Source organism: Pelodiscus sinensis, chromosome 10, assembly GCF_049634645.1.
Source record: "Pelodiscus sinensis isolate JC-2024 chromosome 10, ASM4963464v1, whole genome shotgun sequence".
Taxonomy (NCBI): Eukaryota; Metazoa; Chordata; order Testudines; family Trionychidae; genus Pelodiscus; species Pelodiscus sinensis.
In genome coordinates, this window is record NC_134720.1 from 43277499 (window position 1) to 43290623 (window position 13125).

General features: G+C 39.7%; 1 protein-coding gene across 10 annotated transcripts in view; it reads right to left on the reverse strand.

Annotated features, from left to right (window-relative positions):
• TBL1XR1 (TBL1X/Y related 1) overlaps positions 1 to 13125 on the reverse strand; it is a 221366-nt gene that overhangs the window by 36010 nt on the left and 172231 nt on the right. For 3 of the 10 annotated variants that reach the window (XM_075938006.1, XM_075938005.1, XM_075938007.1), the window contains one exon: positions 1820 to 4971. The exons of the other annotated variants lie outside the window; for them this stretch is intronic. The gene's annotated coding sequence lies outside the window, so the exon portion shown is untranslated. The remainder of the gene's footprint in view (positions 1 to 1819; positions 4972 to 13125) is intronic. 10 annotated transcript variants of the gene reach the window in all.

The following is a 13125-nucleotide window of genomic DNA, read 5'->3' on the forward strand; positions in this document are numbered from 1 at the left end:
CATGGTCCTGCAAATTCTCTGGTTCAGCACCGGTCAGGTCCCATGGATGCTGAACTAGAGAGGTCCAACTGTAATAATCAAACTACGACACAGGTTGGTATGACAAAGAACTGTGATAGCAAAAGTGTAGCAAGTCAAAATGTTTATAAAGCTGAGAAAACTCTTCTCAAGGCCTGGCCAAATTTTAGGTTCCCCTAAGTTATCCTAGTCCCAAACTTTAAGTCTTAAATTCATACTAGAAGGAGAGTGACAATATGGAGGAATAGCACAAGTCTTATAGAAGGTTAAACTGTACACGCTATGTTATTCCTTTCTACTATGAAACCAAAACCGTTAGCCCCCATTACGATGCAGAATCTACCAGACTCGAGCTTGCTAATAGCTCTGCTCTTCCTCTCTGTCCCCAGGTATGGTGCAAGTGTAAACATTCAGCTCAATAAATTAAGAGACAGTGAAAAAAGTAAAAAATTAAAACATGAGACCACCCGTCTCCATGATTTTGCAACAAGAGCTCATCTTTTTCTTATTATCCTGGTGCCACAAACATAAAAGGGAAGAGTAGAGAATAGGCCTTCTTGGATTGTCCATAATGAATACCACTACACAAAACAGGAATAAAATCTGTTGGCTTCCTCATTTAGCTCCTGCTGTAACTTGCATGATGACTGTATGGTCATTTGATGCTAAGGGTCAAGGAGGGAGAACTAAAAGGCAGCATTAGTGATAAAAAAATAAGTCAACAGAAAACAAGAACAAAACATAAGAAATGTGTAAGATCAGGGTCACTAGACAGCTGTAATTTAAAAGCCTTTATAGTCTTCTAAAATTTTCTTTTTTGTTAAAGTGAGAAAGAGGTCAAATTGCAATTTCTATGCTACCTGAATCTTATCTTTTTCCTCTGAAGGCATAACAATGCTTACAACTGCTAGTTAAAAGGTCCCAAGGTCCAGATTTTAAAAGTATGTTGATAACACTTTTCTTAGAAATAATACATGACATGCTTAGGATAGTAACTTATTTTTAAGTCACAAACATGCTGATAACAAAAAGAAAAAAGTGGGCAGTTTTTCTTGATAAACCCACAGACTAAAAGTAATATAGTTAATCACTTCTGGAGTTGATACATTTCTGAAGAGCTGTCCTGCTGCATACTTAGACATTTTGCTTTTGCAAAATACTAGAACGAATGTGCAAATTCTATAATTTCCATAATCATTTGGAATTTTAAAATTAGTTTAAATATAATTTTAAGGCTCATGTTGCAAAATGTAGAGAATATGTCCTTTTCAAATATGTTGTATGTATCAGCAACTCCGCCTAGTATAAAAAACATCATCAAATACTAGACCTATTTAGACAAGACTGTTCCGTTGTCAAACATTGTACATTACAGTATATTATTACATGAAAGCACTATCTAAAAAAAGAGGAGTTGCACAGAGAAGAAACAATACCCCTCTATAAAAAAAAAAAACAGTTGAGTTTTAGGTGCCAATGTGGAAGCCTCCTTATATTGGCACACACCCTGCAGAAATTCATACCACCACCACTCACTTGGTACTCCTACTACTATTATGCATTTTTCAGATTTCAATTGCCTCATAAAAAAAATAACAGATAATCAATATGGAGAAATCAGATGTGAATACAAATATTTAATATTTAGCAAATAAATAGCATTAGTACTACCGAGTAGCCTAGCTATTCAAAGCAGCGCTGCAAAACTGTGATACAAACATACCAGCCACCTGTTCTTTACCCTGATAATTGAACATAGGAAAAACTAATATTTTATTCATCTGTCAAAAGTGTTATTCACCTTAGGCAAGTAAGCTAGTAACATTCTGCAAAGCTGGTTCAAAGTGTACTCCTGCAAGATGTTCAGTGAAGTAAGAAGAAATAACTGGCATTTGTCCCACATGAAAACAGGTTTTAGATCTCATTGCCAAAAGGTGGTAGAGTGTAACACAAACTTTTGAAATACCGAACACTGCTTGAAAAATAAGGAAACATGTTAAATAAGCATCCAATCTGGCCAATGACGACATTAAAAGATTAGAGAGTTATTAGAGGGAAAAGACTGCATACATTTTCACATTCTTTCAGAGTCTGGGTTTTAGCGATTTTCTACAGTCCTTGTTTAAAATTGCTGCTAACCCCAACCAATGTACGTCACCTTTCATCCCAAGGGATCCCAACTTGTACAGCACAAACCATTTCACTACTGAATTACTCTGACTTCTATCTAGGTAGAGAATAGAGAATCATAGCCAGGTAAAGAATCACCCCAGATTCTGCTATACAGCAAAGGGAAAAGAGGAAGTTTGGCACAAACTTCTGACAGAATTAAAAGTGAAATTCAATGCAGGTGAAAACGTGCAAGTCAGAACAGAAGGTAATCAAAAAGCCACTAAAAACCTGTCCTTTTGACAAACTTCTACTTCATGAAAGTTCCATGAGACCATAAAGGATGGATTCTGGTTCCAGCTGTGGACAATTCTCACTGGAGTATTAGCAGAAAGCCTCAGCACACAGGAATCTCCAGGAGGAGGGCCAACACATCTTGCTCTACATTGGCCCTTTTTCAAGCTCCCTGACATGGAGGTGGCATGGCAGAAGCAGGCCCACTGAGGGGAGGGGGAAGCAGACAAAAGGGACAATTGCACTGGGGCCCAGTGATTTACAAAAGGTCCAGGGCTCTTGGCTGCTGATTCTACGTCAGAGGATGGAATCTGAGGGCCCTTAAATCATTACCGAATCCTGAGCAGCACTAATGGCTGACAGGGGGAGGCAAGTCCCCAACCCCACCCATTCTTCCCTAGGCCCCGCTCTTTCACAGAGCCAGCTCCCTCCCCCACCTTGCTCAGGGGCCCAGCAATTCTTGAACTCCAGCAGTGTGCATGCATTGGAATGGCCTGGGGAGCTGGTACAACCACACACAGGTTCTATCAGCCTTGAGGCATAGCAGGGGTTGAAATCTTGTCAGTTAACAACTGAATCCAAAGCAGCCCACAATATTAATAAATCATAAGTGCTCAACTCAGCACAGACATTCCATCACTTTCTCCTGGAACATACAGAGCTATACCAGTTTTCGGCCAAGGAAAAATAATAATATTAGGAATAAAAAACATTAAATTAGCTAACCACAAATTGATTGAATTTGTTCTTCCCAGAATTAGAACAAGGCACAAAATGGTGGTGTTTTATTTTGGGGAGAGGGAGCACAGCATTCACAAAGACAGTATACAGCAAGAGAAAAGGAGACAGAATGAGAATTAAAAAGAGTAAAGAACAGAAAAAAACCCATAAAAGTTACTGTCCATAAACCAGTTAATTTAATTTATTAACACTCCCTTATTTCCTTTGTATATTCTAAAGAAATGAGATGTCTAGTACTTTTCAGCACTTGAAATTATATTAATATTGCTCTTTACTCTGGATTCAATTAAATAACTGGGAAGAGATGGAAAAAACTCATTATTTATTCATTCATTCACACAAAATCCTGTGGCAGATGAAGGCCTTATCAGTCTATAAACCCTCAGCTTAATTTGAAAACTGTCCATTGAAAATATTTTTTCAAATGTTGGCAGATACATATTGACCCGACAGCAGAGAGGCCTCTTGACATTCTAAAAATGTAATAACAGTCTAGCTCTGACAACATTAATCAAAACACAGAAAATTTTCCTCAAATCCACAATTTTTCTATGATCTTTATAGAGTTCTATGCTGATACAAAATTGGTATTAACTTCCATATTAGGGATTTAATAGGATACAATAAGCAAGAACGTATAGGTTAATGCTATCACCTATATGCATTCCTCCAGTCCCCCAGCCAGTAATATTTTTAGCGTGCTGGCCAACAGCCAGGCTCAGTCCTGGCTTGCACTGGGTCCAGGACCTACCTCTACTGCGGCTCTGCATTAAAATATATTAGGAGCCAGGCAGGCAGGCAGCTTGGCTCAGTTCCAACTTGCGCCAGGTCCGGGAGCTCAGGCTGCCACCTCACACTGCTGCCTCTGTATCAGAGGCAGCAGCGCAGGACAGCAAGCAGCCAGTCTGTTAGGGGAGCTGGTTTTTAAACTGGTTCCCCTCGCAGACCAGCTCCTGCTTGACACCCCACGCAGCTGCCTTGGATACAAATGCAGCAGAACAGAGTGGCAGGGGACTGCTCGGGAGTGGGACCAGAGTGCACTGGCTGCTGGCCTCACCCTTGAGGACTTCAGAATAGTCAAGAGATAAGAATTCGTAAGGTTAATTGGCTATTCAACTAACCGATATTTAACACCCCTAATCCATATCTGCAAAATTGAGCTGTGGATATCCGCATCCACATCCACAGATGCCGATACACGTGGATACAAAGCAGATATCCACAGATTTGCAAGGCTCTAGATATTTGGAAACCATTGCAATTTTTTCAATAAAACCTAAAAATCCCATTTTCAAATGTGATAAAAGTAGAATCCTAGATCATATTAAATCAATGCATAGGCCACTATTAAAAATGAGACTTACAAGAACAGAGCTATCTATGATTGCTATGAAATTTAGTAATATATGAAAAATATTATCTATTCCAAAAAGTAGTATTTTTCTAAGCCAAAGATGAATGGATTGAGGTTCCTCGTCCCATCCCGAAGAGAAACCACCAGCCCTGAATTTCCCTCCAGGATCTCCTGTTCCCTTTTCCAAAAGGATCACACACACTCAATTTATATCCTGGATAGAATAAATGAGGGGCACTTAACACAATGAATGAAATATCACCAACTTTATGCAGGGTTCTAACAACTGCCAAGTAGGTGGGACAATAGCAGAGCCCTGGATCCTGAAATACAAAGTATTTCTCAAAATGCAGCAAAGGCATTACAGGTTGAACCACTCTAATCCAGCACCCTCGGGACCTGATCCGTGCCGAATCACAGAAATTGCTGAACCTCTGGAGGTCAAGATGGTAACCCTGCAAGACAAACAGTTCCATTGCTTACTGGGCTCGTAGAAGACATTTACGGGTAAATTAGAGCTAAATAACAGCACAGAACACTGAGAGTCAGGACTAGTGGTTGTAAACAAACTTAATGAGAACGTGGGAAACTAGGCTATGATAAGTGGACATCTGACTAATTAAAGTACCAGATTAGAAAGGTTCAAACTACATTTCATACTGGTAGGTATAGACTGTACCACACAAGGGCCTACACAATACTCTGGGTGCCTTTGAAAAATATACATCAACAGACTGCATTTATCCACATATAATGGTACCAAGACCCCAACATGAATATCCCCCAAATATATTAAATCCCTCCAACAAAGGCTCTCACAAGTCAGATTTTTTCTACCAATTTTACAAGAAACCCTGGAAAATAACTTTGATTTTGTTTTTAAGCACACACACATACAAAAATGGAATCACAATTTTTGTTTTAGATTCTTACAATTTTCACGGCTATGCTCTTTAAAATAAAACCAACTAACTTAATTAATCTCACAAGGTTCATAGATTTGGTTTATTCATAAATTCCAAAGCCACAATAGACCCCTGGGATCATCCATTTGTACCTCCTGTTATTACAAAAGCAAAATAATTTCTACATAATTTATTTTTAAAATACAGCACCTTTTTTAAATAAATCTTGATTTAAAAATTGTCAGTGATGGAGAATCCATCACTACCTTTCCTAAATTGTTCCAACGACATTAAATTGTTTAGCTAGATAAGCACTGAGAAATGAAGCTGCTTACTCATACAACCTTTTGGAATGTTTTATTTCTACCCCCCTCCATGATTTATGTAACACAATGGTAGAGGGATTTCTCCAGAAATATACCATTTCTTCAAAGATTATTCTTCACAGTATTTTTCAGATTAATTTTAAGGATCCATAAGTTCTAGAACCACATCTGCTAGACACTGGTAACTACATATCAGGAAAGCAGTACAACTTGGCTGTTAAGGGCCCTGGGCATCAATACAGAGACTGGTAAGGCATCATCAAGGAAGGTAGAGGAGCCTTGGGAACAGTGTTTCCTGTACGCTATGTGCTTGTGCAGCCACTCAGCAGACATTCAAATGCTGCTCAGGCAATTAGCAGCGTGTCCACAGCTATAGTTTTTTGTTTGTTTGTACTGATGGTGCAAAGTTGCCAATGTCTCAGTGAATATAAAATGTATTCTGCATATGGATAACAAAATCCACGTTTGGATGAAAAAAATTAGAAGTATCATTGCTGGGAGTAGTGATGTTTCACCTTTAAATAAATAGATTCAGGCTTGGTGTAGTTCAGGGAGAGATTGTGGCTGATGTGGTCCCCACATTCTTAGTAAACTCCAAACTAAAAGTATTTTGGATTTTTAGTTTCAGTGTTAAGTTCCAACTTCAGAGATAACTTTCATGGGCAAATGACAGAACTCCAGAACACAAGAATACATACATTCTTTGCTATAACACTGAATTTTACTGCTATTAAAAAAGTGCCCTTGCTCAAAATCTAAAACCACAACACACACACAAAAAAAGCTTTACAAAATGCTTATATCCTCTATATTTATATCCTCTATATTTAAGCTTACCTGCAAGATTATGTCTGAAATATATAGTTTCTTATGGTAAAGTGCTGTCCTCAGTCAAGGAGAAAATTTTATTGTGGATGTATTTATCAGATCAGTTTAAATTATAATTGGCATTTTTCCATTTTCTTAAAAGTCTTAAATGTTGCCTCTTCTTTGACTGTATTATTGACTTACTACCCTCAAAAGTCCTGTTTGTTCTTCCACATTTTTACTTAAGAGACTTTTTCCTACCATCTGACATAGTATAAACTGTCCCTGTTAGGATTCTTCTGGTTTTTAGGGAGTTACTCTAACCTTCTGAGTTTAAAGGAAAACATTTTTAAAGTCTTGGCAAAAAAAAACTGGTAATGCTCACACTGTTCGAACTTAAAAAGTACCGTTATTTCTGAATTTATTTATCTCTGTTAACTGCTAAAATATTCTTTAAAAATATTTTTTTGCTTTCAAAAGTCAAGATGTCAGATATGAAAACAAATTTCCCTGTAACTCTACCAACCGTATATAATTGATCAGAAGCCGAATTTTTTTGGTAAAAAAAAAAAAATCACACCGTGAAAGGGAGGTATTGGCTTATGATTGGGGTATCGTGCTTCATGTTTTTTCCACTGAGGAGAGGGGTCGGCAAACTTCAATTCCCAGGCAAGCAAGGCAAACCGCTGGTGCACCAAGACCTTTTATGTATCTGAAGCATCTTCAGGCATGGAGCCTGTCAGCTCCCAGCAGCTGCTATTTGCTATTATGGGTCAATGGGAGCAGTGGGAAGTAGCTGCCAGCACGTCCTTTGGCCTGCGCTGCTTCCTCAGTTCTCGTTGGCTGGCAACAGTGAACAGCAGTGAATGGCTCCATGCCTACAGCTAGCACGTTCCTCAGCCCACCCTTCCCCACCTCTAATATCATTAACTCACAGGCATTCATCTTCCTCCCCCCCCCCCGCATCCCCCTTCTGTTCTGAAATGTGATTTGTCCTTTTCATATGTGTTCATTTTTTTTTTAATTGTGTCCTTTGGTATATATGGTATATATGGTTGTGACTATTTTCTTCCACTATTTGATCTGAGGAAGCTCATCATCTAATAAACCATCTTGTTAGTCTTTAAAGTGCTACATAGACCTGTATTTTGCCTCAGCCCACGCTACTTCCTGCAGCTCCCACTGGCTAAGAACAGCAGCCAATGGGAGCTGCGGGAAGCAGCGCAGGCTGAGGGACATTCTGACTACAGGCACAGAGCCTCTCAGCTCCCATTCGCTGAAATAGCAAACATAAGCCAATGGGGGAGCTTCATGCCTGCAGTCAGAACATTCCTCAGTCCACACTGATGCTGACAAGGTGAGCCTGGAAGTTTGTACACTGCCAATATAGTCGGCTTACAAATGGGTCATTGACTTCTCAACTTTTTTTTCCTGTATGTTTGGGGGATCAGCTTATGAATGAACGGGCTTATGTTTGATTATATATGGTAATTCTTAATTGTGTCCCATATGTTTTGGTTGTATTCCTCCCAGCAGTCCAGAACACAAGCTGCTTTTCACATCTTCATCTTTTATCTCTAATGTTTTGGTCTCTTCCTTTGAAATCACTATAATACAATTCTATTTTCAAATAGGGAAATAATTTTCTTTTTCCCTGGTCTGACTTTTTTCCTTTGCTCAATCAGTAAATATTTGCATTGTACACTTCAGCTTTACTGATCTAATTTATAGCAGCAGTCTCCATCTTTCCATGCCAATTTGAGTGTACAGAGCACACAGTGTGACACAACCAGTTTGGAATTTCCTAAAGAAAGAAAATTACAACCCTAAAAGAAAACCGAGCTCAAATGATAGCCAGATACTCACAAGCTTCAAATCTGGGCATTAAGCCCCAAGCAACACCTACCATAGTTCTGTTATAATGTAAGGAATAGATAAGGTCTACCGTATTTTCCGGCATATAACGCGACTTTTTACACTAAAAAACATCCCCCAAAAATCGGGGGTCGTGTTATACGCCGGGCATAGAATGTACCTGGTCCCCGACACGGTGCTTGGGGCTGGCCCCGGGCACATGGCGCCTGGTGAGCGCCGGCGGGAGGGGGGGAGGGAGAGGGGAGTGCCGTCCCCGAGCGCGCGGCTCTTGGCGGGGGGAGCACCGGCCCCGGGCGCACGGCACTTGGCGGGGGGAGCGCCGGCCCCGGGTGCGCGGCACTTGGTGGGGGGAGCGCCGGCCCTAGGCGCGTGGCTATGGGGGGGGCCGCCCCCGGGCGTGCAAGTGTCCCCGCCCCCTGGCGCCTGGCGGGTGAACAGCCACGCCCCCTGGCACCCGGCAGGGGGACAGCCACGTTCTGTAAGTGGGTGGTAGAAAAGACCCCATCATGGCTCCAACAAGAAGGAGGAAATTTGAAGCCAGTTTCAAGCTGAAAGTTGTAAAGTTTGCCAAGGAACATAATAACTGTGCTGCTGCAAGTCAATATGGAGTAACAGAAAAGATGGTCCGAGACTGGAAAGCAAATGAAGATGCATTAAAGAGTATGCCAAGTAGTAAGTGTGCATTAAGAAGAGGCACCCCACATTGGTCAGAACTTGAAAAGCACGTAGCAGACATGGTGCATGAGCATCGTCAAAATAGTTATGTAGTGACACGAAACAAAATACGTATGTTTGTACTTCAGTGGGGCAAATCTAACCCAGATCACAGCAAAGGATTTAAGGCCACTGTATCCTGGTGTACTAGGTTCATGGAAAGGCATAATCTGGTACTGAGGCAAAAGACCAAAATTGCACAAAAATTACCTGCAGATCTCGATGGCTATGCGTTAAGTCAGATTGGAAATATGGATGAAACTAGCATGAATTTTGATATGGTTGGAAATAAAACTGTTAATCCAAAAGGTGCAAAAACAGTGTTAATTAAAACAACAGGACATGAGAAGTCCAGTTTTACAGTGGTACTAGCATGTACAGCTGATGGCGCCAAACTAAGACCAATGATTATTTTTAAAAGAAAAACAATACCGAAAATCAAGTTCCCTGTTGGAGTTTTTGTACATGTGAATGAAAAAGGCTGGATGGATGAAGAAGGGGTAAAGCTATGGCTTGATAATGTATGGAGTAGGCGACCAGGTGGACTTCGTCAAGAACGTAGCCTACTGGTGTGGGATATGTTCAGGGCTCATTTAACTACCAGCACAAAGAAAAGGCTGGCAAGAATAAACACAGATGCGGCAGTTATTCCTGCAGGATTGACATCATTGGTACAGCCACTGGATGTGTGCCTAAACAAGTCATTTAAAGATCGCATTCGAGAACAGTGGAATGAGTGGATGGTTGGCGGCGAAAAGTCATTCACAAAAGGAGGAACCATGCGTGCGCCACAATTGGATGTTTTGTGTAACTTTGTTATAAAAGCCTGGAATGATATTGGTGCAGAAACAGTAATCAAGTCTTTCAAGAAGTGTGGCATATCTAATTCTTTGGATGGTATGGAGGACGACTTCTTGTGGCAAGATGAAGATCCATATGATGACTGTCTTACAAATATACCACAAGATGTCATTGATGAACTTATGATGTCAGAGGATGAACATGATGAGGATTTTGAAGGATTTTAAGTACCTGCAAGTCAAAACCATTTTAATTAAAATTATTTAAATCAAATCTGATGTTACTAAATGGTGTTGCCTCAGAAGGGGGGGGGGGGAGAGTCTTATACGGTGAGTATAGGCCAAAACCTATGTTTTAACTGGAAAATTAGGGGGTCGTCTTATACGCCGGAAAATACGGTATTTCTTGTTTTTGTCTCGAGTGAAGCAGTATTTAACTATTGGACCATGAATATTTTCCCCAAATTCATGTGCTATGTGATACAGTAGAGTGGCTCCTTACATATTATGATAAAGAGACATGTTACAATATATTCAGAAATTATGAGTCAAGCAAGTCTAGCAGCTCCATAGTTTGTTAGAGAAGTAAAATACTGGCTACCACAGATAACACAAATTATATAGTGAAAAAAGGAATTAATTTTTCTCCATTGTATAGCTTCAGTGACTGTCACTTATTTTAAATCAAGGAGAATATTCGTTTCTGGAAACAATTCTTGAGACATCTTTAATGTAGAAAATCATTATTTAAAAATGTCTAAGTCACAGTTAATGCTGATCTTCTATACCAACCCACATTTGTTTAAAAGATGATTTATTAGATCGATTTTCCAGCATCTAGGCGTAACTGTGAAGTTCATTAACCCTGACATTTTTATGACTCTTTAAATTTATGAAATTCTTTTGGCAACGGGATAAACATTTTGTGTGTGTGTTTTGTTTGGGGGGGGTTATAGTTAAGTAACATCTTAAATATATGCAAATGAAATACTTTAGTAGAGCCTTTTTATTAAGAATTCCTTCTAGTTCAATATAAATTGGTATATTTCAAATGCAAGTAATTTAATGACAAAATGTGTCTATTAACTACTTCATACAAATACAGGATTTGTTTGCACGGTCTTTAATATCTGTAGACTACAGCACTAAAATACAGTTTTATGTACTTTATATTTAGGTACTTATTTAAAATAGTTTATCTGAGTTATGACTTAACAGGATACTGTTCTATGTGAAGTCAGCATAGTCCCCAAGACTACCGAGCTACCATTATAAGTTATGAAGGGATCTGTTTTATGTGCAACCAACTTACTATGGAATATTTCACTGGAACATTAAACAGTCAAGCAACAGCTCTTGCATATATTTCTATGGAATTGTTAGCCAGCATAGCTGGAAGGTTAAACAACGCTATTTTCAGTATTTTTAAAGTGTACTTCTTGCTGACCGTGGCTTTTGCAAATATATACGTACATAGAGTTCACAACAGAAATATTTAAACTTCAAATATTACATGTTATATTTAAACTAGGGCTTTATAGAATTTACATTCTTGTTATTCTATGACAGACAATAAACCATATCAATTGTTCAGACCTGACTGATAAATGGGTTTACTCTCCTAATTTCCCTAATTTGGCAATTGTCATTTGCCTATTCTAAAACAACACTATACCATGATTTAAAAAACCAAACAAACAAACCAACTTGAATTGTTTAGCAAGACATAAAAGTAAATTCCCTTTCAGACTCATGCAGTAAGAATGGCAATCACATGGCTTTTAACAAGGACATGACTTTTAATACAATCTTTTCTAAAGGATCAGTTAAACCTTTAAAGGATAATTTTTGGCAGCTCCATGAAGATTGACACATGCCAGTAAATTTAGAGTTTAGTGGAAAACACCTTGGTGGGCGTTTTCTGACTATTCTACTGCTTCCCCCCAAAGAAAACCCCATGAGAATACACTCTTACACATCTCTGATGGAACCAAGAAAAGACATTTTAGCAGAGGGCCTAAAAGTCAAGGGTCTTTATTAATGAACCCCCAACCCTAAGGCAACATTCCTTCTAATCTTTTCCACCCATGTGCAGATTTTTTTTCATTCATGTGCAGAATTTGTTATGTGCATCACCAGCAGAAACCTAGCTGTGGACACTTTGCTAATCATCTGGGTAGGATTTAAATTTCTCCTGTGACACCACCCAAGCACACAGCTTACAGGGAACACTGTCCCAAAGTCTAAGTGAATTGTCTAGCAGTAACTATAACCATTACATAAACTTCCTAAGTAAAGGAAACTTTTAAAAAAAAGAGTCAACTTTAACATCCTGAAATAATTAGGTTGTCCATAAAGAAATAATTGGGAGTCCACAAAGAAATTTAAAAAAAAATAAGAAATTCTCCTTGGCCATAATCCTGTGCCAATGCAGTAGTTTTATATACAGAGAGAGAGAGAGAGAGAGAGAGAGACCCGGGGGGAGGGGGGGGACGGTGGGCTGGGGAGGGGGGGAGAAAAAGGGGGAAGGATTATCTTACGAAGGTATCCTGCGAAATCTACTTTCCAAATCCCATATATGAGGCTGAATGTACCCTGAAATGCTAACTCGTTGTTTGGTATAAAACCTGTAGCAGAGATCTGCTTTCGCTGCCTCAAGGGATGGGTTTCAGAAAAGCAGTGCTCTTCCCTTGGCCAAGTAAGCTTCTGAAATTCCATCATTAAACCATTAGAAGAATGCCCCTTTGGGCATAATAAAGCTCCTTTAGAATTCACCTACTTAAATTTAATAAGGCTTTGGGGTCTAGACACAAAGACACCAATTTTAACATGCATTTAGGTGCTCTCCTGAATAAGGACCAGAGTACAGAGCAGGGAGACACTCACATCTTGGGATGTGGACATAGAGGGTACGTCTAAACTACATGGCTCCGTCGACGGAGCCATGTAGATTTGTTGTTTTGGCAAAGGTAAATGAAGCCGCGATTTAAATGATCGCGGCTTCATTTACATTTACATGGCTGCCGCGCTGAGCCGACAAACAGCTGATCAGCTGTTTGTCCGCTCAGTGCGCTAGTATGGACGCTCCCCTGCCGACATCAAAGCCCTTTGTCGGCAGCCCCGGTAAACCTCGTCCCACGAGGAATAACAGGGCTGCTGACAAAGGGCTTTGATGTCGGCAG